The 25,027-nt window shown below is 42.2% G+C and overlaps 1 protein-coding gene across 1 annotated transcript in view; it reads right to left on the minus strand.

Annotated features, from left to right (window-relative positions):
- The window catches only part of LOC121700772 (sarcoplasmic/endoplasmic reticulum calcium ATPase 1-like), a 24,550-nt gene extending 14,372 nt beyond the window's left edge, over positions 1-10,178 (minus strand). The window contains exon 1 of the mRNA XM_042083979.1: positions 10,175-10,178. The gene's annotated coding sequence lies outside the window, so the exon portion shown is untranslated. The remainder of the gene's footprint in view (positions 1-10,174) is intronic.
- Between the last annotated feature and the right edge of the window lie 14,849 nt (positions 10,179-25,027).

A 25,027-nucleotide genomic window follows, 5' to 3' on the forward strand; every position in this document is an offset into this window, starting at 1 on the left:
ACTGTCACATGTTGTACATCGGGGAAACTGGACATACACTACGCACACGCCTCAAACAACATCTGCACAACAGACATAAAAATACACTCAACACTTACCTCGTCACACACTTCCAGACGCACAACATCACACATTTGAGGGTCTGTGGCCTTGAAGGGAACCCAGGCTGGACAATTTTACAGAGGAAAAGAGCAGAGAGATTGTGGATTTTAAAACTTCAAACACTACACCCACAAGGTCTGAATGAAAAATTATTTATTTTATTTTATTTGACTTTTAGATGGGAATAGTGGGGCGAGAACAACTGGCCAGTGCACAATAGTTAAACCAACTACACACTAAAATAAATTTTAATTCTACCTTTCTAACCCTAACTTGTTATGACAAAAACTGAATGACACTTAATGACAGAAGCGTTATGTCATAAACGTTTATGACTTGTTTATGACACATTCATAACAGTGTCATGTCACTCCTATGTTGATACTGTCAAGTAAAGTGTAACAGTTTGTTAAAATCATGTTGTGAGTCTTTTTGTTCATAGTTCATATTATATAGAGGTTAGCTCCACGACACATACATACACACACTCACATAAACACACACTCAGACACTCATACTAACACTTGCACACAGGCATGCATGCCACACGCACACACACACTCACTCACATAAAGACACACACATCTGCTAGTTGTTTATAATTGCCAGGATGCATCCGTGTGTAGTGACAGCGCAGTGTGTGTGTGTAGTGTAGAGAGCTGTGTATGTGTGTGTGTGCGCTAGTGTTTATAAATGACAGGATGCATCCGTGTATAGTGACAGCTCAGTTTGCACTGATGATGTGTGGAGTGGAATAGGCAGCCAGCAGTAACAAATCACTACAAGCAGACAGTCACACACACACACAAATCACTACAAGCAGACAGTCACACACACACACACACAAATCACTACAAGCAGACAGTCACACACACACACACACACAAATCACTACAAACAGACAGTCACACACACACACAAATCACTACAAGCCGATAGTCACACACACACACACAAATCACTACAAGCCGACAGTCACACACACACACAAATCACTACAAGCTGACAGTCACACACACACAAATCACTACAAACAGACAGTTGCGCATAATATGAAATAATTATATATAACAATAACAATATTGACATTTCATACATAACATACATCAATAGATGACTATACGTCCATAAATGTCACATGCAGTAGGTGCATATACATGTGCACATATAACATATAGCATACATTGGGAGAGAGAGAGAGGGAGAGAGAGAGAGAGGGAGGGAGAGGGAGAAGTGGTAGCCGCTGAGAGGTTTGCTGACACCACCTACTAATAATAGAAAGGGTTGTCCTTGGGCATGTGTGTGTGTGTACAGTATGAGTGTGTGAGTGTATGTGTGTTTGTATGAGTGTGTGTATGTATGAGTGTGTGTGAGAGGTGAGGATATCCCTAAGTGTGTGTGTGTTTGTGTATGAGTGTGTGTGAGAGGTGAGGATATCCCTAAGAGTGTGTGTGTGTGTGTGTGAGAGGTGAGGATATCCCTAAGTGTGTGTGTGTGTGTGTATGTATGAGTGTGCGTGAGAGGTGAGGATATCCATAAGAGTGTGTGTGTATGCACAGTAAAATTGACAGTGCGATTAAGTGTTAATTTTTTCAGAGACATATTTTTCAGTGTTCATTAGTGTTAATTAGTGTAACTTCGGGAGTTGTTTGAACAAACATGTACACCCACCGTGTAATTAAAACTCACAACTTAGTGTTTTAAGTGGGTGTGAATGTACGAACTCTGGGGTGGAGTCATTTACACTTCCGTTCCTTCAGTTGAGATTTTTGAAAATAAGATGGACGCCATTGAAGTACAGCGTGGGATAGTAAAAGGTAAAGTCATTTGTTCCCTCTACTTCTGTAAGCTAGCATGAAAACTACAACAAATACACAATTAAGTAATGTCACATCACAGGTATATGTTTTCATACCAACGTCTTTTACCTACTATGAAATATTGGTGACGTTAGCTTGGTCGCTAGCTAGTAGCAAGGTCGCTAGCTAGCTCAGAAAATTATTGGTAAAACATCCAGCAAGCTAACATAACTTCGGTGGGTTATAACCTTATCAAATTGAAATGGTTAAGTTTATGTTCATTTGTAATACTTAAACTGTAAACTGACATTAATATAATATTGGAGTCGACAACGTCTTAAAGTCCTTTCTGAAATTCGAAAAGGCGGTTGGAATTTGAATACCCACTGAGGGAATAGCTCTAACATGCTAACGTAGCCTAGCTGATTAACATTAGTTACAGCCAGAACTCCACTGTTCATAGCGATCTAACGTTAGTGTGCTGCCAAATGCTCACCTGGCACAAATGAATCTGTTGACTGACTAATTATAACAGTCTGTCGACTCATTGACGTTTGGTTGAACTGAACACTATTGCTTGGTTATAAAAAAAAATTGCTGCTAGCTAACATTAGCTGAGACCACGAGGGCATTCGTTTAACTGTTAGGCATTTGTAGCAAACAGAGGTGCAAGGTAACCGTTAGCCTGGTTGGTTCGGTGCAGTCTCCATTCTCTGTATGGCACTGGTATTAGTTAAGAGTCTGTTGGCTTTATTTTGGTTAGATCAATTTCTTTGTTTCCTAACTTATAAAGGGTGCAGGTAAGCCAAAGAGTATAGAAGTTAGCTAGCTGATACTAATTTTAGATATTTGTAGAAATTGTGGTTCAATACTAGCTTGCAAGCACGTGCATAAGGATATTCAGTCCATCAGGCATAACGTTACAGCTGAACAGAGTAAGAAATGTTAATTCTCTGAAATTATGAGCAGTTTTTTTATGGATATGGTAATATGTAGACGAGTTTACTGCCTAATGAAATTATTTAAGTTATTACCAGTCTTGTTGCTTAAAAAGTAGGGATTATATGAACATATTTTAAGACAAAAACACTTGCGGTTGAAACATTTGGTAGCCTGTGATAAATAATGTCAGAATAAAGTTTAGAAGTCCTTTGCTGGTTAGTTGATATACTACTGATAGTGAAATCATTGTAGTTCTTGTATTGATGTAGTCATTTTCTTTGTTTTAACAGGGTCAGCAAAATGCTCATCAATGTCCAGTACCATGGAGAAAAAAGTACCTCAAACTGCAGCCTGGTTTTTCTGTTGAAAGTTTCATTCGAGAAGGTGAAGTTTTATGTGAGTTTGGCCAAAGTCCTTTTAGGCAAGTCCCTCCACTCGGCGGCCATATTGCAACGCTTTTTTTTTCTAGCTTAGTTAGACTATGAATCAGTCTGACCTTAGGCATGTTTCTTAATGATTTCACACGCACACTTTGTATCCTAGCTGGAGTTAATGCAGATCCTTATGATCCTTCTTAAGAAATACATTTGAAATCAATCAAGGTTCAAAATCCCTGTGCACAGCCCTTCTGCAGGTGCTGATGGTGTGCAGTATAACTATTAAAGTCAAAAACTAGTATAAATCGCACACTGGAGGGTATATTTTGTTGACTTTATTTGGCGTGAACAACGCGTTTCGCAATTTGCTTCATCAGGTTCATGTTCAAACCTGATGAAGCAAATTGCGAAACGCGTTGTTCACTCCAAATAAAGTGGGTAAGGTTAAAAAAAAAGATTTTGTCACCCTCTTTAGTTGAATTAAGTGAAATAAAATCGGAGACCGAATTTCTTAAAGCAGCCCTTTAAGATTCCAATTTTATTTTCTTGTTCTTCAAACAAGGCACATCAGTCCACTGGTGCAAAAGAAGAGAACACCTCTGCCATAGGAGATTCAGCAGAAAAAGGCCAAACAGGTGAGCATTTAAAATTAAAATATCACTAGGAGAAATCCTTGTCTGTCTCGTCTCCAAAATGCAGAAGCCTGGCTTCGTGTTCCGGTAGTGTCTCATCAGTGGGCAGATTCAATCTTGCAGCTCTGCACAGATCTGGCTGAACGTAAAGTATGTTTATTAGATTCAGTCAGATCTGCTTGCAGGTCCAGTGCTGCAAGATCGAAATCCCACTGATTTAATGCTACTGGAACACGAAGCCAAGCAATTTGCTTCCTTCAGATACAGGTCTTGTTATAACCTCTCTGTACACTTTCCAAGTTTACAATACTTCTGTTTGTCTGTAGAGACCCTCACCACACAACCACAGAAGTGTAATTATATTTTGAGCACTATCAGTGGTATTAAATAGCGTTTGTTTTTTGACGTTCTAGCTGCCCCCTGAGCTTTCTTGTTTGTACTCTGGAGTTACACTTTTTAGAGGGTGCATGTAAGTTTTCTCTTTACAAGTGTATCATTGTTATTGCTTCTTTTTTTACGCATAGATGGTCCAGGAGGTTCTGGAGAAGAGTTAAATGGGAGAGGAAATAATGGAGGAGTATAGTAGAGCACCTTGACACACTGTACAAGAAGGCATCTTCTGAATATCCTGGTCCATGGGTATGTTTTGTTTTGAATAAATTAATCTAATTGTATACAACAGTTAGGTCCAGTCAAACTATTAACTCTTTTCTGACTGAACGAGAGGGATTCCATGGGTGGGGTCATCTCGGGACATCCCTACTCAGACTTTTCAGTGGTAGTGCCATTTTTACATTGATCCAATGTTATCGTTCCATTCATTCAAAGTGAGAGAACAGTGTAACATAACATCACAATTGACTGTTTGAGTGAGAAAAATAGATTGCATGTAATAGGGTGAATAATGTAATGTGAAATAAAATGAAAAATCATTATTGTGCACATATAGCCTCACACAACCTGCCTGCAGAGTGACAAGAAAACCCTAAATTAATGTATTTTAATCCAGGTATTTGGTAGTAGAATTGCTGTGTAAAAACAATATTGACCTGGTGATTGTGGGGTTGATAAATGCTATAAGGCAGAACCTTAGCTGTAGGGATATCTATTACCAACTACACAGTGGCTCCATTTTCAAAAAACTCCTGAAGACCCAGCTCTTTAGAGAACATCTCCTCTCATAGCACTACTTACAACAAGTCTTGCTGATCCTAGTACTTACCACCTGTCTTGAACTGACACTCAACTGTTTAAAAACAGCACTCACTGATGCACTTATTCTTACTGTACTCTACTGTTTTTAAATTGTCCTAAAATTGTTGAGAGAATTGCTTTAAAACTTAAACTGCTACCATGTTAGTCGCTTTGGTTAAAAATGTGTTAGCCTAATGTAATGTAATATTACTTAAGCATGTTTTAGTGGCAAGAAGCGTTAAGTCTATATTTTATCCATTATCCATGTTTAATCACTCTTCAATTTTATAGCTTGTAATGTTGTCTGAATATATCTAATATCATTTTCCTATTGTTTTTAGAAGGATACCAGTACATAGTCAGAGAAAGACATGCACTCAGCATTGTGACTGTTTCCTAATCTCAGGGATCCTTACTCCTAACCTGACTCTCGCCAGATGAATTTCGTTCCGCTTAGCTCCGCCTAGCTTCACTCACATCCATCTGGGACCTCTTCCATTGAGAGTGATTTCTGCACCTGATTTTATGGTACAGCCAATCAGGACGCAGGGCGGGAGTTTCATAGATGTGACATAGCGTAGAAGTGACTGTGAGACTGTTATCAGCGTCACGGGTTGGCTTCGATGTGAGTGGTTGAAGTAGCACGTCAATAGATGACGGACAAGTGGCTTATTCAATCATATGCAAGCATTTTTTGATTAGGCCCAGCCTTCTGAAGCAACACTCCAATGGATTGGTCCCAGATGGATGAGTGGAGCTAGGCGGAGCGAAATTCATCTGGCGAGAGTCAGGTTACCTTACTCCACCAATGGCTATGTAAGATTTTACTCATTTCCATTAAACTCATTGAGTGCCAAAATGCGTTGAGTGCCAAAAACATAATATTACGTTTTTAGCTGTTTTTTTTTATTTCGAAACTAGACACTCTAACACACCTTATATGTGATTTTGGGAACTCTGTGATGAATGGAAATGAAATATATGACGATCGAAAACGCACAATCTGTACATTTTATCATAACTCGGTTGCCGCTTTGGGTCGAATCAGTGACGCATGCACGTCAGGTCAAAACCAGGCCATTTTCGTGGGTCTATCACTAGGTGGCAGTCTCGCCAGGTCTCGCTGATCACTTCCCAGAAACTTTACAGGAAACACTTCATATTTCATGAAAGACGTTATATCTCCATTTCTAGAAAAAAACAGCGATTTTGATGAAAACTAGTCACTGTTTAGCTTGGGATTTCTCAGGAACAGAGGCGTGTAGAAATACACGGTTTGCACCCACTGAGAGCTTAAAGTCTCACATTGTATGCCATTGTATGTGTTCATAGCTATAACACAGAATATGCTGTGGCTGTACAAAAATCATCAACAATGGTCTAGATTGCTGGCACTCTAGGACAAAGCTTCCGAAAACAGCTTGGCATTCAATGAGTTAAGGTAATACAGAATAATAATGGTCAACTATTGATCTGGATAATCATAGTTCTTGCCCACATTATTTTGCAGGAACACTCCTACGATGTTGCAAGAGGGACGGGCTATCTGGCATGGCGCCTAAAGCAACGAGTGTCGCAGCGTTTGGTCAAGAACAGCTCGGGAGCCTTGAAATACATGAACACCATGAGCTTTTTAAGGAGGTAGACTTTCTAATGAGACACAGCACTCAAAAAATCCTCCATAGAAATGCATGGGGTTAGTTTGTAACATATGGTGTTGTCTACATATATCACACCCCCTCCGTGGAAAAAGTTGACATGTGAATACATTGAGCCAATCATGTGGTGTGTTGTGAAGACATTGTGCCAATCATGTGTTGGAGCTGGAGTGTTGCATAATTTCTGCATAAGAGTAAGTGGTACTCTCAATCTGTATTTCTTTATATTTTGGGGATAAATATTATCTTTAAAGTGGTACATTTTACCTTATCAGGTGCTGAAAGGACACTGAATCAGAGTTTTCATTTTATTATTTCAGTGTTGCAGAAGTTCCTATTACTCCTACAGAGTATCATTTACACTGTCCAATTTGCTGTGTGTGAGAGAGGTGAGGATATCCCTAAGAGTGTGTGTATGAGTGTGTGTGAGAGGTGAGGATATCCCTAAGAGTGTGTGTATGAGTGTGTGTGAGAGGTGAGGATATCCCTAACGGTACCGATCCACTTGCACGACACTTCATTTTGTCGTGTCGCATTCCACTCTAGGCCTATGGGTGACGTCAAGCGACTTTAACGCGCCCGCAAAGCATTCCGGGAAGGCAGCGCTGCATTTCAAAATATGTCGCGCGTCAAAAAGCTGGGCGAAGCCCATCTTTATGCAAATGAATCCGTTGAACGCGAGGCGACTCTCCAATGAAAGGACGAGGTTGTAGGTCCTTTGTTCTACCACAACGGTGCCTGTGAAACTTTGGTTCCGCTTACAAGACAAATAATGTTTTAACGATCTCTTCCACGACCACCTAGTAGTCCATAAAACAAACGAAACTAGGATTTGGATGAATATATTGACTGTTGGTGTTTCTGGTAAGGATTTGAGATTGCATTGAGTAGTTTAAATAAGATAAGAGTTAAATAAGTTTAAACAAGATTTCCAAATGGCTTGCATAGTTTGTTTAGGCTATTAATGTGTTGTATACTGTAGTACATGCCTAAAATTGTGGTCCATTTGTGGAAAAACACTTAAGATACGTTAAAACGAACTGAGTATGAGCTGGTAACAGACATTTTAAACAAAACGCCCACACACGACTGAACGTGGGGAGGCAGCGCGACATCTATGCGACACGACAAAATGAAGTGTCGTGCAAGTTGATCGGTACCGTAAGAGTGTGTGTGTGTGTGTGTGTGTATGAGTGTGTGTGAGACGTGAGGATATCCCTAAGAGTGTGTGTGTGTATGAGTGTGTGTGAGAGGTGAGGATATCCCTAAGAGTGTGTGTGTGTGTGTGTGAGAGGTGAGGGTATCCCTAAGAGGAACCCTCTGTGATTCCCACTCAACCCTGCTGAAAAACCAGCCTGACCAGCTAAAGGTGGTTTGACCTGGCTGACCAGCTAAAGGTAGTTTGCTGGTTGACCAGCTAAAGGTGGTTTGCTGGTTGACCAGCTTGTAAACCAGCTTGTTTGACCACCCTATGATGGTTGACCTACTAGACCAGCAAAAATCTTGCGAGGCTTCAGCTGGTTTTCCCAGCTTATGATGGTAATTCAGCTGGTTTTGCTTGTCGTACCACCTCAAGCTGGTCATTTTAGCTGGTGTTGCTGGTCTACACCGCTGGTTTAACTGGCCATGCCAGCTTATGTTGGTCATTCTAACAAACCAGCATGACCAGCTTGGCAGGCTGGTCACCAGCATGACCATATTGCACCAGCTGTATCCCACACAACAGGCTGGTCACACCAGCATGACCAGCTTCCTCAGATGGTCACACCAGCATATCCAGCTGGTGGCCCAACCAGCTACACCAGCAAAGACCAGCAAGAGCTGGAAGACAACCAGCTAAAACCAGCTACCAGTTTTTTCAGCATAGGGATATTTTGACTCCTCTATCCCTCTCTCCTCCCTCTCCCTCTATCCATCTCTCTCTCCCTCTCTCCTCTATCCATCTCTCTCTCCCTCTCTTTCCCTTCATTTGTGTTTAATAATGTTTCACTTTGATTTTTGATTCTATCTGATTCTACCGTCGTTATCTGACATGGACTGCTGTTATATACGCGTATGTGGTGTGTGTGTGTGTGTGGTATGTGTATGTGGTGTGTGTGTCAAAGTGTCAACATTATCTTATGGACTGCTGTGATATACACGTATGTGCTGTGTGTGTGTATTTGTGTGTGTCAATGTGTCAACATTATCTTACAGACCGTTTGAAACCATCATTCTTAGAAAATGTCTGAACAACAGAAGTCATATCACGGCAGCGAAGCAACAGAGTTGGAAACAGACCTCCCCCCTTTCTCTCTATCCTTCTGTTTATTTTGGAGGTCTAGTCACCGACCCCGTCCCTCCAGCGAGAGTGTGTGTGTGTGTGTTCCCGACCCCGTCCCTCCAGCAAGTGTGTGTGTGTTCCCAACCCTGTGCTGAGGCCCCAGGCCTTACAAGGCTCCCGTAGGGGCCCCCGTTGCCTAGCGACGGCCTTTGTTTTGGGCCGAGTGGCCCTGGACGACCTGGGAGATCTCACACGGGGCACTTAACACCCTCGCCAGAATCTTCACCACGGGGCACGTGTGAGAGAAAGAGTGTAAGTGTGAGAGAGAGAGTGTGTGTGTGTGTGTGTGTGTGTGAGAGAGAGAGAGAGAGAGTGTGTGTGTGTGTGTGAGAGAGAGAGAGAGTGTGTGTGTGTGTGTGTGAAAGAGAGTGTGTGTGTTTGAGAGAGAGAGAGAGTGTGAGTGAGAGAGAGTGTGTGTGTGTGTGTGTTTGAGAGAGAGAGAGAGTGTGAGTGAGAGAGAGTGTGTGTGTGTGTGTGTGTATGAGAGAGAGAGAGTGTGTTTGAGAGAGAGTGTGTGTGTGAGAAAGAGGGAGTTTGTGTGTGTGTGTGTAACTGCATGTGTGCGTGTATGTTCACCTGTAGAGAGAGAATGTGTGTGTGAGTGTGTGTGTGTGTAAGAGACAGTGTGTTTGAGGGAGAGTGTGTGTGTGTTTGTTTGTTTACCTGCACCTGAATTCACAGTTCATCTGCCTCAAAGTGCACATCTGATGTTCATGAGACATTAACGAGATATTGTAAGATGCATATGATTTGAGCATGTGTGTGTGGTGTGTGCGTGTGATGTCAGTAAGATCCATGAGGTGAGTGTGTGTTTGTCAGTAAGATGCACATGAGGTGTGTGTGTGTGTGTGATGTCAGTAAGATGCATGAGGTGTGTGTGTGTATGTGTGTGGTGTCAGTAAAATGCATGAGGTGTGTGTGTCTGATGTCAGTAAGATGCATGAGGTGTGTGTGTGTGTATGTGTGTGGTGTCAGTAAGATGCGTACACACACTCTCACACATACACACACTCACTCACACACACACTCTCACACATACACACACTCTCATACACACACACACTCTTACACATACACACACACACTCTCACACATACACACACTCACTCATACACACACTCTCACACATACACACACTCATACACACACACACTCTTACACATACACACACACAATCTCACACACACAGTCCAGCTGGTGATTGACGGCCATCTCTTCTGCTATTGGTCTCATTGAGGGGCTTCATTACTGTCTGATGATGTAATTGCGTCTGATGATGTCATTGCGTCTGTCAGTGGCATCATCATCATTATACATAAGTCACCAGGAGACAGGGTCACTTAGCACTGTACATACAGTGTGTGTGTGCGTGTGTGCATGTGTGTGTGTGTGCATGTGTGTGTGTACGTGTGTGCGTGTATGAGAATAGAGAGGAAAATACTATGTTTTTTTTAAATCAAACATTAGACGCATTTGCTTTCTGCGTGTGCATGTGTTTGTGCGTGTGTGTTTTACTGTATGTGCATGTGTGTGTAATCATGTGAGTGTGTGTGTGTGTTTACTGAATATTGCACACACAGCCACAAGGAGGAAGAAGGGCACAAGACAGCTGAGGGGATTAGAGCAAATAAAAGGACACACACACACACACACACACATACATGCACACACACACACTTCCCTCACGGGATCAAAAGAGTATATATACTTATACACGCACGCACACACACTGTTCACACAACACACACACGCGCACTCTCTTACAGCTGAGTGCATCCATTATTTATTACAGTGATGTCATTAAGACCAGCAGAAGCCATGTGTGTTAGCCTGTGTGTGTGTGTGTGTGTGCATGTGTGTGTGTCTGTCTGTCTCTCTCTATATCTGTGTGTGTGTGTGTGTGAATTCAACAGGGGTGTCGTAAGTATTTTTCTAATAATAATTACACAGTTGGTCTCCACTAAGTTTCTACTAGCAAAGACAGAGCAGGTGAGGAAGAGAGAGAGAGAGGGAGAGAGAAGAGAAGAGAAGAGAGAAAGAGTTCTGGGAGTTCCGAACAGTGTTTAATATGAGAATAGACTGAACAGTACACTCTAAAAATGCTGAGTTGTTTTTCAACCCAAATGCTGGGTTGAGGCTGTTGGGTAATTTTGTTGGGTTGTTTTCACTCATGTTGGGTTATTTCTGTAACCCAGCTTGCTGGGTTGATCATTTAGGACCTGACGTGGAGGTATATGAAGGAATGTTCTGCCTGCCAATTTCGTTCAGCCTCAAGCAGGTTAACAATTGTGTCATTCATTCATGCTAGCTAATATTAGCTAAGTTAACATTAACTTACAATTACTGTTAATGTTAAATTTACACAAGACAGACTCATAAAAACATTGTTCTGTGCTCACTGGGTATGAACTGCTGAACAGAAACAAAACAAACTTTTACAACCAACTAAAATTAGCATACCAATAGCTGGTGGCAGGGACGGATTAAACAAATATGGGCCCCTGTTCACAATATCAAAAAAGGCCCCCCCTCCCCCTGACCGCGACGTTTATTTTTCACTAAATGGACCGGACAACAGTTGTCATATTTCTGACGGACCGGTAGTAGGGACGTTGACAGTATTTTGTGAGAGGTGGTGCTGATCGTATTACGGGGGGTTCGGGGGTGTCTCCCTAGGAAAATTTTGAAATTCTGGCTGTTAAATATACCCTTTTAACGCAGTTTGGAAGGGGCAAACAAACAGAGCAAGCAGGGCCCGTTTTCTGTCTGACTCAGGTGACGTGAACATTGGCTACCTGCATGATAAGGTTTTCACTTCACTGCTGCTTGACACTACATGCATGGAGACATATTTCACGTTACCAGTGGAGATGTTAGCAAAACTATAGCGTTTTGTAAATGGAGATGCAGATCATCTCCCTAATTAATTTCTTAGCGCAACAGCCCACATTATGCGCTCACTCCAGCACAGCGAGACGAGTGAAATAAGTGTAGGCCTATCTGTCATCGGCATCGCCATAGGCTATTTGCTACGATATAAGCTACTGTTAGGCCTAGAACAAGTCGCAATTTATTTATCCAATCCCTATGCTGTTTTCATGAACATTGCAGGAATCCACTTCATTCACCTACCCACGAGTGGTTCAGTGTCAATTTCACTTTCGCAAACACGCATACACATTGAATGAGCACTCATAGCCTACCACTTCCACCTAATGTTATGCCTCTATATTTTATGAATTAAGAAGTATTTATTGATCAGGAAAACATTTAATTTAATTTACGATAGAGGCGACGTTGGTTAGCTTTACTGCAAACTGCTTTTCACCCCCTTAGAGAACGTTTACAATGTCAATGTCAAAACATCATGTTAAATAGAGATAACATCATTTTAAACTAAGTTAACTCTTAGTTATCTCCTTTGCAGCAGATCTAACGTGAACATTATGCGATCCATTTAATTGGGAACGCGTCTGCACTCACGAGAGGGAGAGAGAGCCACAGGTTCCAGCTGGCTTGTCATTGTTGATAATTGATATCTCCTTTTTATAAGAAACTTTTAAAAGGAAATCATGAAGGCAACAGTATTTCCCACTACTGACCATTTAAAAACTGTGAAATGGCCCAGCCGTAGATACAGCACTAGCCATAGCGGAGCAGGCAGAAGATCATTGAGAAATAAACGTGAATTAAAGCAACTGTCTTAAAGCGACAGTACACAATTCATACATTTGTTAAACAACATAAAATTAGTAGTATTTTTAGGGGGGGGGGGGGGGGGGTGGGCTGTTGTGCGGCCCGCCGGCCAATTTTCAAAACCCAATGTGGCCCTTGAGCCAAAATGTTTGCCCACCCCTGGTTTAAACACTCCAACTTTTCAGGTAGCCGACAGGCTAACCATTAGCATTTCCGACAATGCATTTCATTGTAAGCCTAGCCAGACAGCTAACGCTACATGCTGCAACACAGGTATGAAATATATTATATTTAGTGACCTTGTTGTTTCTATGAACATGAATTGTTGTTTATAGGCAACATCAACTTAGTTGAGGCATAAAGACCCCTGTATATTCATTAAGTACAAACTTTTGAACTAGCTGATAGCCCAATTAGCTTGTTTTGCCACCACCGGCTAGACACTGCAGTAAAATGATTAGAGGTTTTGCCATCCGCATGCCCCTGAGGCAACATTTTGCTGTTTCAAGGACGAGAACAAGAGTGTTTGAAGGGGTGAAACCACTTTAAGGCGAGACACGGCAGGTAAAAATATTGTTTTTTCATGCACCGGTCAATTTTGAAATTTTGGGCTAGTTTGCTACCTTAGAAGAAGTGTGGTCTGCACACTGCAACTGCTGCAAAATATAAACTTTATTAATTTAAAAGGAACGTTTCGATCCCCTTGGATCTTCGTCTAGTTTGCTACCTTAGCATGTATTCTGTCACACTACTACAACAAAAAAGTTTACCCATTTAAGTGTTTCACTACATTGTGTTTACTCGCACCTGTATATTTATCCTAAATTCACCAAAAGTTAGCATTCTAACTAGTGCTGTCAAACGATTACATTTTTTAATCACGATTAATTGCTGAATTCCTATAGTTAATCACGATTAATCACATATTTTATCATATGATTAAAATGCTATTATTTTGCATTTCTGAACTTTCCAGGAGTCCATATTAACAATAAAGCAATTATTGTGTATCTTGATTGGGATTCAAATGAAAGCAAAGCAAGTTACTTTATTAACTGAACTTTAAGACAGTAGGTCTATTTGATTATTTCAAATCAAAATTTCAAAAGATGTTGCCTCAGGTCTGCTGCACACAATATATTCTTCAGAAATATAGCTGATATAAACTGAAATAAATGCTATGCAGAAGTGCATGCACAAAATGTAGGTCTACACACATTATAAAGGGCATAACAAACAGAAAATATTATATTCATACTATATTCATTATCTTTGAGATCAGTTGAAAATAAGGAACTTTTCAACATGAGTGCATTGCCATTTTATAGGCCTACAGTCTATGGTGCACTGTCACTTGCCACACACATCAACGCCGAAGTTTTTAACAGGCAAACACTGGATGAACAATGGATTTTATGGAGCAGCGTCAACCAAATATAACTGAATCGTGATTTACACGGCGGCAAAGTGCGATGCTGGTGTGCGGAGTTGTATTGAAAAGAATGAAATCTAATGTAAATTGATGTCGAAACCAGAGTGCGTCGCAAATAGTAGCAGCCAAAGAGGAATGTTGATAACAGAACAAGTGACGGTGAAAAAATCTTTGACGGCACACAACTAATGCGTCAGCCTAGGCTACTACTCTTTGGCCGGCTCGTAAGCCCAACCAAGTGTGTGCAACATGCTTTTACGTAGCCTACTAACGGCGCATCATCATAAAGATACATTTAATCTGCATCACGCCCCATTTTAGCGGAAAACATGTTCACATTATATCATTGATTCCAATGGGAAAGTAATCACACGTTGACGTTACATCTAGTTATTATAATAATAATAATAAAGCTTTATTTGTATAGCACCTTTCATACACAGAATGCAGCTCAAAGTGCTTTACATTTGAAGCATGTAACACAATAGTAGTCAGTCAGTCATTATCAATCACTTTTCTTTGCTGTTTATGATATGCTCAGCAACATATCAAAAATATAGAAAATGACGTCATAAGACTGGCAGCCTTAACCCTCTTACCCCCCACAAGTTATTAGTTATTAATTCACAGGACATTCAATCGTTTTACTAACACGGCAGTTATGAAGAATTATGTTTATGTAACTTACTCATGTCGAAACTATGTACATTACCAACCTAATTCGTTTGCAATGCCCCATGTATTGTACAAATGTTGCTACACTTACCATAATATCCCATGCAAAACAGTTAGCTTGCTAGCTAGCTAACTGTGGAATAGCCAACTGTAACATAGCCTATTTCCCACAACTAGGTGAGATAATTGGCTATGTTCATATTACAAGTGATACAAATGAATTTGTGACTTATGTTTAGTTGATGTTATAACATGTAAAGTTAAGCTTGCTGAACTTAATTATAGTCAGCCACGGGCAGTTTGACTGTGCCTATCGATACATTTGTGACAATCACTCCTGTTAGTAAACTGGAAAGAGCAAAACATAGGAACATGGTCACATTAATCCCATAAACACACAGATAACTCTTACACCAACCTTATTTTGTGCCTTTTATTCACGTTTGTTTCAAGATTTAGTAAGTATACTATAAGCCCTTTTCGCTCCCCACTTTGATGCAGCATAGGTTTCCATTAAATCAGTCAACTTTCCCCTAAAAGGGGGCATGTACGTGCAGCACATACAACGTTCCATTCCATTCGTCAGTGCATATTGTTTAGTTTCTGGTCTAGCGAGATCTGGTGTGTTGTAGTTGTTCTAACGTTACTAGTTGTTGCAACAGCATGTGAAAAAACAACAAAGTTTGTTACACCAAAACAAAATGAACGTTAATCTCGCGATAAAAAAATTGACGCCGTTAAAATAGGTTTACGTTAACGCCGTTAATAACACGTTTAACTGACAGCACTAATTCTAACCTTGCATGCACCACCGGGACCGTGATCCAAAACATATCGTGTGTAGTACCGTTGGAAAGTTCTGCTTTTCCTGTATCACGCTATGTGATCCATATATGGACACTTCCTTTGTATTAGCAACCAATCACGAAAGTTCTAAGGCAAGTCTAGGCTGAGAACGGAATCTCATTGGCTGTGTTTCAAGGCCGTTTTCTCAAAATGAGTTTCCTCTCCCACTCTGAGCACGAAATCTCCACTTCAGAAGCACTTACATACACCAAACTTTATAGTCTTATTATGCTTAACTATATTTAGAAGATTTTTACAGAGGGGTTTGTTGATATATTATTCCAAGCCTGATTTATATGACATTTTATGCCTAAAAACATGGCAAAAATCGTTTTATTAAAGGCAGTGTTAATTTTGTTAACAAAGACTATGATGAAAAATATTCGTCGACAAACCTTTTTCACGGACGAAAACTAAATAAAAACTAGATAAAAAGTCAGATTTGATGACTTAGACTGTGACAAAATATAACTGACACTTTAGTCAACGAATAAAAATAAGACAAACATGTTAGGGAGGGACAAATGGAGAAGACATCCAATCAGAACTTCTCTTTTTGTGGGACAAGTTGGGAAGAAATCCAATCAGAGCAGCAGAGCCATAGTAAAAAACGCGGCAAATGCAATGCAGTGCTAACCTGACCCTAGCCAGATGAATTTCGTTCCGCTTAGCTCCGCCTAGCTTCACTCACATCCATCTCAATCTTCCATTGAGAGAGATTTCTGCAACCGATTTTATGGTACAGCCAATCAGGACGCAGGGCGGGAGTTTCATAGATGTGACATAGCGTAGAAGCGACTGTGAGACTGTTATCAGCGTCATAGGTTGGCTTCGATGTGAGTGGTTGAAGTAGCACGTCACTAGATGACGGAGAAGTGGCTTATTCAATTATATGCAAGCATTTTTTGATTAGGCCCAGCCTTCTGAAGCAACACTTCAATGGATCGGTTCCAGATGGATGAGTGGAGCTAGGCGGAGCGAAAATTCAACTGGCTAGGGTCAGGTTACCTTACTCCACCAATGGCTATGTAAGATTTAGGGTCAGGTTAATGCAGTGCACCCAGTCTAGTGTCTCCCCAATGTCTCATGAACAACAGAAATGGCAGAGCTAAATCTAGGAAGAAAAAGAAGAATTGACGTCTGGTCACACTTCAGATATGAAGGACAACAAGGCCGTACGCAAACCGCGTGGAGCAAAAATCGCTGGCAAAAGTACCACCAACTTGAAGCGACATTAGGAGAACTCTCATCCAGAAATACATGCGAAGGTAAGCATACACGCTAAGGTTATTTTTAGGACTGTCGTAAATTTCGATGAATTAATTAAAGAAATAATAATGAAATGCAAAACAATCTGGAGGTACTGTAGGCCTACGAGTTAGCACACCTCTTGATGAAAATAATGTTAGCCGCCAGCCTTGTCAAAGCTAACTTTGCTAATGTTTTGCTGAGCCAAACCTAACTAGCCAACAAACTCCCTTAAAGGTGCCATGTGTAAGAATTGATGTAAAAATATCCAAAAAAATGAGCTACACGCATCAAAAGAATGAGAAGAAATAAGGCGATGATGTAATTAAAAAAATGACAAGGTATAGTGCTGCAGAGATATCAACCTGAATTAGCATGCTAAATTACTAGCCACAGCCCGACAGGTGTATACTCTTTGGTTCAAGTACGCCCACAAGCCGTGCGAGTTATTCGTGTATTGCAGTTTGGCTGGCGGTTATGTTGCCCGCATACCGCCTCCCATGGCAGAAACTGGTATTATGACACCTGTCGGGCTGTGGCTAGTAATTTAGCATGCTAATACCTCAATTCTTACACATGGCACCTTTAAAGCGTAGGCTAACTCTCGCCAAAATGCATCCTAGGGTGCATTTAAGCAATATAGCACGAGTGAGAGTGGGGTTGTGACAATCATATTATACACAATGCTGGCAATGCTGAGAACAATTAGCATCCTCGTTTATCTTACTTACATTGAGTTGACTGTGTGGCTTAATCCACAGATGTGGTGAAGCACTGTTTCCTTATGGTTTGCTAAGGAGTAACCCATTGCTTGAAATAGTGGAGAGCTGGGTGTCAAATCTTCGCATTGTATCGCGGAGTGATTTATTATTAGCTGTGCTGAGTCTGAGTTGAAATGTCCAGGGATATTCCAACTCATGGAACGTCTCTCGGCCAATCAGAAACAAATAAATAGTTCCATAGAACCCAATTGTTGTATAAATCGCGTGGCTGCTGCATAAAAAGAGTGGCTGCTGCTGAAGCGTCAGCATAAGCGGCAGCCCTCGTTTCAGCCAGCCTCATGTAAGACGGACACGGTCAAGACAAGCAAGTTTACCTGTGCAAGTTCACCGAGCACAGGCGCCGACAAAGGCAAAATGTGCCGTTCCACCATATCTGTTATCACCGGCCATTGCAGAAAACGGCATCATGCCAAAAGGGGCAGAAATGTCAAAAGGGGCAGAAATCGCCTTAACCTCCAGGAACTTAAACGGTCCTCACCGACAGAAACCTCCTTCTCCATGGGCTTGTGGAACTGTCAATCCGCAGTCAACAAAACCGACTTCATAGCTGGCTATGCCAACCACCTTTCATTGGAACTCCTTGCTCTCACTGAGACTTGGATCAAACCAGAGAACACTGCCACCCCGGCTGCACTCTCCACTAACCTTACACTATCCCACACCCCTCGCCTATCTGGACGAGGAGGCGGGACGGGCCTGCTCATCTCCAACAAATGGAAATTCACCCCGCTACTGCCTTCAAACAAATATGTCTCATTCGAATTCCATGCCATCACAGTGATCGCCCCAGCAAAACTCTACGTGCTGGTCATCTACCGCCCTCCAGGCCAACTAGGCGACTTTATTGACGAACTTGACACTCTGCTATCCTCCATCCCTGAGCATGACTGTCCGCTTCTTGTTCTCGGTGATATGAACATCCACTTAGATGCCCCAGGCTCAGCGGACTTTTTGGCCCTGGTCCACTCCTTTGACCTCGAACTGGTTCAAAGCCCACCGACTCACAAAGCTGGCAAAGAGCTTGACTTGATCTTCACTCGGAACTGCAGCACAGACACCCTCATGGTGACGCCTCTCCATCTTTCTGACCACTTCTTCATCCAGTTCAACGTCAGCCTGTCAGAACAGCCTCCGGCTCCTCAGCCGATGGTCACGTTCCGCCGCAACATCCGGAACCTGTCTCCAACGCACTTCTCCTCTGTGGTTGCCTCCGGTCTACCTCCACTCAACACCTTCTCCTCTCTGGAGGTTAATGAAGCCACTGACTCGCTCTGCTCCACACTGACCTTGTGTCTAGACGAACTGTGCCCTCTTACCACAAGGCCAGCTCGATCCAAACATTCTCATCCATGGCTAAATGATACCCTCCAATCGCAGTACACCAAACTCAGAGCCGCGGAGAGGAAATGGCACAAATCCAAACTAGCTGACGACCTCAAAAACTACCAGACACTCCTGACCTCCTTCTCAGCCAGCATCACTGCTGCTAAGACTGCTTTCTACCATGACAAAATCAACAGCGCTACAGACACTCGAAAACTTTTCTCAACCTTCAAATCGCTACTCAACCCTCAGCTGCCTCCTCCTCCATCCAGCCTTACTGCAGATACCCTCGCCTCATTTTTTACAAACAAAGTGGCGGCAATCAGCAGTCAATTCTCTACATGCCCACTCAACGCATCTGACTCAGATACCGCACTCCTACAACCTCTAGGGACTGCTGGAACATCTTTTTCAGCATTCACGCCTCTCTCCGAGAGTGAAGTGTCCAGACTCCTGACATGCAGCCGTCCTACCACATGCTCGCTGGACCCTATACCTACGAGCCTACTTCAGTCCATCAGCCCGACCATCGCTCCAGCTATCACACATGTGATCAATGCCTCGCTAACCTCCGGCACATTTCCAACAGCGTTCAAAATGGCCCGGGTAACACCGTTACTTAAGAAAGCTTCTCTCAACCCTGCTCAAGTCGAGAACTACCGCCCTGTCTCACTACTGCCTTTCCTATCCAAAGGCATTGAACGAGCAGTCTCCAAACAGGTCTCTGACTTCCTTTCACAGAACAACCTTCTGGATCCAAATCAGTCTGGGTTCAAAAGCGGCCACTCTACCGAAACGGCTCTGCTGTCTGTAACAGAAGCCTTAAAAGAAGCCAGGGCGACCGCTCGGTCATCAGTACTCATTCTGCTTGACTTATCGGCTGCCTTTGACACGGTTAATCACCGTATCCTTCTCTCTATACTCGCTGACATGGGAATCTCCGGTTCTGCTCTCTCCTGGTTTGAATCCTACCTCACAGGACGCTCGTTTAACGTATCATGGCTTGGTCAGCTATCCGCACCTCACCATCTCACCACAGGGGTCCCCCAGGGCTCAGTGCTGGGCCCCCTCCTCTTTGCTATCTACACCACCTCCTTGGGACAGATTATCCGTTCGCACGGCTTCTCATACCACTGCTATGCAGACGACACACAGCTCTATCTGTCCTTTCCACCTGACGACCCCCTGGTTTCAGCACGGATCTCGGATTGCCTTTCAGACATAGCTACATGGATGAAGGCACACCACCTCCAGCTGAACCTCTCAAAGACTGAACTGCTGGTCATCCCAGCTAAACCTACCATACACCACGACATCAACATCAAATTTGACTCCCTGTCTGTTTCACCGACCAGGACTGCAAGAAATCTAGGAGTTGTTCTTGACAACCAACTAAACTTCTCGGATCATGTTGCCTCAGTCGCCCGGTCATGCCGTTTTGCACTCTACAACATACGGAAAATCAGGACTTACTTGACTCAAGATGCTACCCAACTTCTGGTTCAGGCAATAGTCATCTCACGACTCGACTACTGCAATGCCCTCCTGACAGGTCTCCCAGCCTGCGCAGTGAAACCACTTCAGATGATCCAGAACGCGGCGGCGCGCCTGGTCTACAACCAACCCAAAAGGGCACATGTTACCCCGCTGCTCATCCAGCTACACTGGCTACCTATGGCGGCCCGCATCAAATTCAAGTCTCTAACGCTTGCCTACAAAGTAGTCTCCGGTTCTGCTCCCACCTACTTGAATGCCCTCATACAGACTTACACTACCTCCAGACCGCTGCGCTCCTCTGACGAACGACGTCTAGCTCTACCACCGGTACGCTCAAGCCAATCCAAACTTTTCTCATCTGTTGTTCCTCGTTGGTGGAACACACTGCCAGTTCCTACAAGGGCAGGGACATCCTTTTCCACTTTCAAAAAAACTCCTGAAGACCCAGCTCTTTAGAGAACATCTACTCTCATAGCAACACTTACAACAAGTCTTACTGATCCTAGCACTCACCAGCCGTTTTAAACTGACAAGTAACTGTTAAAAACAGCACTCACCGACGCACTTATTCTTACTGTACTCTAATGTTTTTTTTTAAACTGTCCTAAAATTGTGAGAATTGTTCTAAAACTTACTGTTTACCATGTTGTTAGTCGCTTTGGTTAAAAAGCGTCAGCCAAAATGTAATGTAATGTAATGTAATGTAATAAATATACATAGTGTATAGTATATAGTATAATATATGGGTAAGGCTATTTATACCCCTGGTACAATTAGTAGTGTATGCTATTCGTACCCTGGTGCAATTAGAAGTGAATTATTCGTACCCCGGTGCACACAGCAATGTGTCCTATTAGTACCCCGGTGCACATAGCAAAGTGTTCTATTAATACCCCGTCTGGTACAAACATCAGTGTATGCTATTTGCACCCCTGTGCATTTATTCTGGCATATTGATCACACAATATAAAAAAACAAAAAAACAAGCAACATGGTTTTTTGTTGTTACGTAACAGGGTGTGAGCTCTGTAATAGACAAAGTAATTAGTAATTAGTAGTAAGGTCCATAATGATCAACTGCTCTCTGTTGACTCTGGCTCTTGTGCCCTATTGGTCCTGTTAGATCTTAGTGCTGCTTTTGACACCATTGACCACAAGATCCTTTTAAAACGCCTGGATGTTGAAGTTGGTCTGCAAGGCACTGTATTAAATTGGTTCAGATCTTACTTAACTGATAGATCTTTTTCAGTGCATTTAGGCAATGCTTCATCCCCATCTGCTCCCATTAAGTGTGGTGTCCCCCAGGGTTCTATTTTAGGGCCTCTAGTATTTGCTTTCCCTGGGCTCCAATTGACCGATCCCAAGCCCCACCTCCCATTGTCAGTCCCATAGTTACTGTTGCTAAGTCGGACAAGTTTGCAGGAAAGTGTGCGAGAACGCATGTTCAACATGGGGACGCAGCACCCCCATTTAGCCGAATGCAACAGTGTATGCTGGATTTCTGGGCGTCAAGTAATATTGATATATTCAAAAAAACAGAGGCCAGAAAGGCCTTCAGTATGCGAAGGACACATTCACAATGTCCGCTGTTATCAACAAGGTGGAACACCACAAATCGAGGACAAACCAATCCGGTGTTACGGATCTTAATGGGATATGCATGTTAACTGGGGATAAACAATTAACACGTTATCACAAGCAGGTAGTTTACCTTATTTGCTGCAGATGTGACTCTGATTCAATAAACAGGTCTGTGCAAACATATGGTGTTGACGTGCCATAACGAAATCTAACCATATTTCGAGGATTAATTGAAGACGGGACCAAGTGCTGCAGATCCAAGTTCCCACGCAACTTGGGAGAGTGGCTAGCCTATAGGCAGCTCATGTTGGGGAGGTGGAGAGATAGCTTCGCTTCGGTAGGCCGATAGCCTACTTATTATTTTGAATGGCTGCTTTAGAAGGAAGAGTTCAAATAAACATGATACAAGTGTATTGAAAAGAAACCACTAGATCTATCTGAGATTTAACCTACCACGCACGACATATCTGCATGGCAGGCAGACGCTATCAAGAGTAATTGCAGACGTGATTTGTCTTGCATAAGACTTCATCAGTGCCCGCTTAGGCTAAATGAGGGCAATGTAGTAGGCCTTTGGCGATTTCGAGACTGCATAGCCTATACAGCAAAGCATAGTTTTGAATCGGCACATGATTTGATCTTTAGAAGACTAGGCTATTGGCTATCTCTCGTTCATCCATCAATAATGCATCGCAGTAGGATATTGCGTTTGTTGAAAAAATGATCGTTAGCTTATTTCTTTGAACAGTCTTCTATCCCAAGTTAAACATGGCAAGGTAGCCTGTGCCTAAACGCTGAAAGTATTCTTGTTGTGTGTAAGGCGATTATGCGAGTATGAGTATGAGTGTGCGAGTTCAGTTCCTGCAAGGTATAATTTTTTGCGTAGGCTTATATTGTCGTTTTAACAGTGGAAACCAGGTTTAGTTATGTTTTTGTGTGTAGTTATGAACACAAATAAAGGGAACATTTTCGTACACACTCAGATTTCTTTACTGAAAAGTAGCAGCCTATCCAAAGTTATGCAAAGTTAGGCCTGTGTGTGGTAGCGTTTCACACGGTCAGGATATCGGATGTCACTTCTACAAGTACCCCAGGCATATATTTGAACCTTTTTGAGCTCTTTAGTTATTTAGTTACTTAGTCTACTTGCAAAAGAAGCATTATAGCATTCGCATAACCGGCGTATTGTCATACAGAATGGACACTAGAAAATTCAAAATTGACCGAGGTTGACCGAGGTCCTCCGAAGTCCTCATTGTGACATAGTAAAAAGGGGCGGGGCTTGGGATCGGTCAATTGCAATCAATACAATATTCGTTACCACGGCTACGCAGATGATACTCAATTTTATATACCGGTGGCCCCTGAAAATTCCTGCTCATTGACAAACCTTTTTCTTTGTCTTAATGACATTAAGAATTGGATGGCTAACAACTTTTTACAGCTAAATGACAGCAAAACAGAAGTAATCATTTGTGGACCGCCTAATTCTGTCAACAATATAAGCAAGGCTCTTGGCCCTCTGTCTGTTAACCATCACAGTGTGGTCAAGAACCTTGGTGTTTACCTACAGTAGACTCTTCTCTGACTTTTAATAAGCAAGTCAACAGCGTTGTCAAGGGTAGTTTTTTCCAACTTACAATAGCAAAGCTCAAGTCTTCTCTCTCCTACAGTGATTTAGAAATCCTTATACATGCCTTTATTTCCTCTAGGCTTGATTATTGCAACTCACTGTATGTAGGTGTAACTAAATCTACCTTAAACAGACTCCAGCTGGTCCAAAATGCTGCAGCCAGATTACTGACTGGATCTAAGAAACGTGACCACATTTCACCTGTGTTGGTTAAACTGCACTGGCTTCCTGTGGAACACAGAATTATTATTTTTTTTTTCTGTTGGTTTAAAAGCTTTACAGGTTTAGCACCTCAGTATTTATTGATCTTTTAATTCCTTACTGTCCTAGACCTCTTCGATCATCTTCCCAGTGTCTCCTAGACCTCTCCGATCATCTTCCCAGTGTCTTCTAGACCTCTCCGATCATCTTCCCCGTGTCTCCTAGACCTCTCCGATCATCTTCCCCGTGTCTCCTAGACCTCTCCGATCATCTTCCCAGTGTCTCCTAGACCTCTTCGATCATCTTCCCAGTGCCTTCTTTGTGTTCCTTCTGTCTCTCTTAAATCCAAAGGTGACAGAGCTTTCTCTGTCTATGCTCCCCAGCTTTGGAATAGCCTTCCTGATGTTGTGAAATCCTGCCCCACTATTAGTAGTTTTAAATCCAACCTACCTCTTCTCCCTAGCTTTTAACACTCCCTGACCCCCTCACCTCTCCCTTATTTTATATGTTTATATGTATGTATGTATGTATGTATGTATTATTACTATTATTATTATTTTTTTTATGTAAAGCACTTTGGTGCAATGCTATTGCTTTGAAATGTGCGATATAAATAAATTTGACTTGACGACTTGACTTGACAAAGTATGCTGTTTGCATCAATGTATAGTTAGAAGTGGATGCTATTGGTACCCTGGTGTATAAAGTACTGTATGCTATTTACACCCTGGTGCATGAACTAGCTAATTGTTGCAATCAAAACTTCCGTTTGAGAACCGATTTCTTTTTCAAATTGCGCGCCTTCTCTCCAGAGACGTTGGTACACATGCACACTCACTCTGCCAAAACACATTACACGGGAATCAAACCCTAGTCTCCCGCATGCTATCCCATGTCTGTGACCACTGCACTATCTTCTTCCACAAGAAGACTGCGTTTGCAGGTAAACTTATAGTTTACTGTAAAACTTCAAATAGTCCCTAAGAGACGCCTGTCTCTTTTAAACGCCTGGCGTGGCTACAGGTTTGGGTTAAAGGCCGGTCTCCAGTAGAGGCCTGGTCTGTTTTTTAGTTTCGGGTTATTTAA

The sequence above is a fragment of the Alosa sapidissima genome, chromosome 24 (genome assembly GCF_018492685.1).
Source record: "Alosa sapidissima isolate fAloSap1 chromosome 24, fAloSap1.pri, whole genome shotgun sequence".
Classification (NCBI taxonomy): domain Eukaryota; kingdom Metazoa; phylum Chordata; class Actinopteri; order Clupeiformes; family Clupeidae; genus Alosa; species Alosa sapidissima.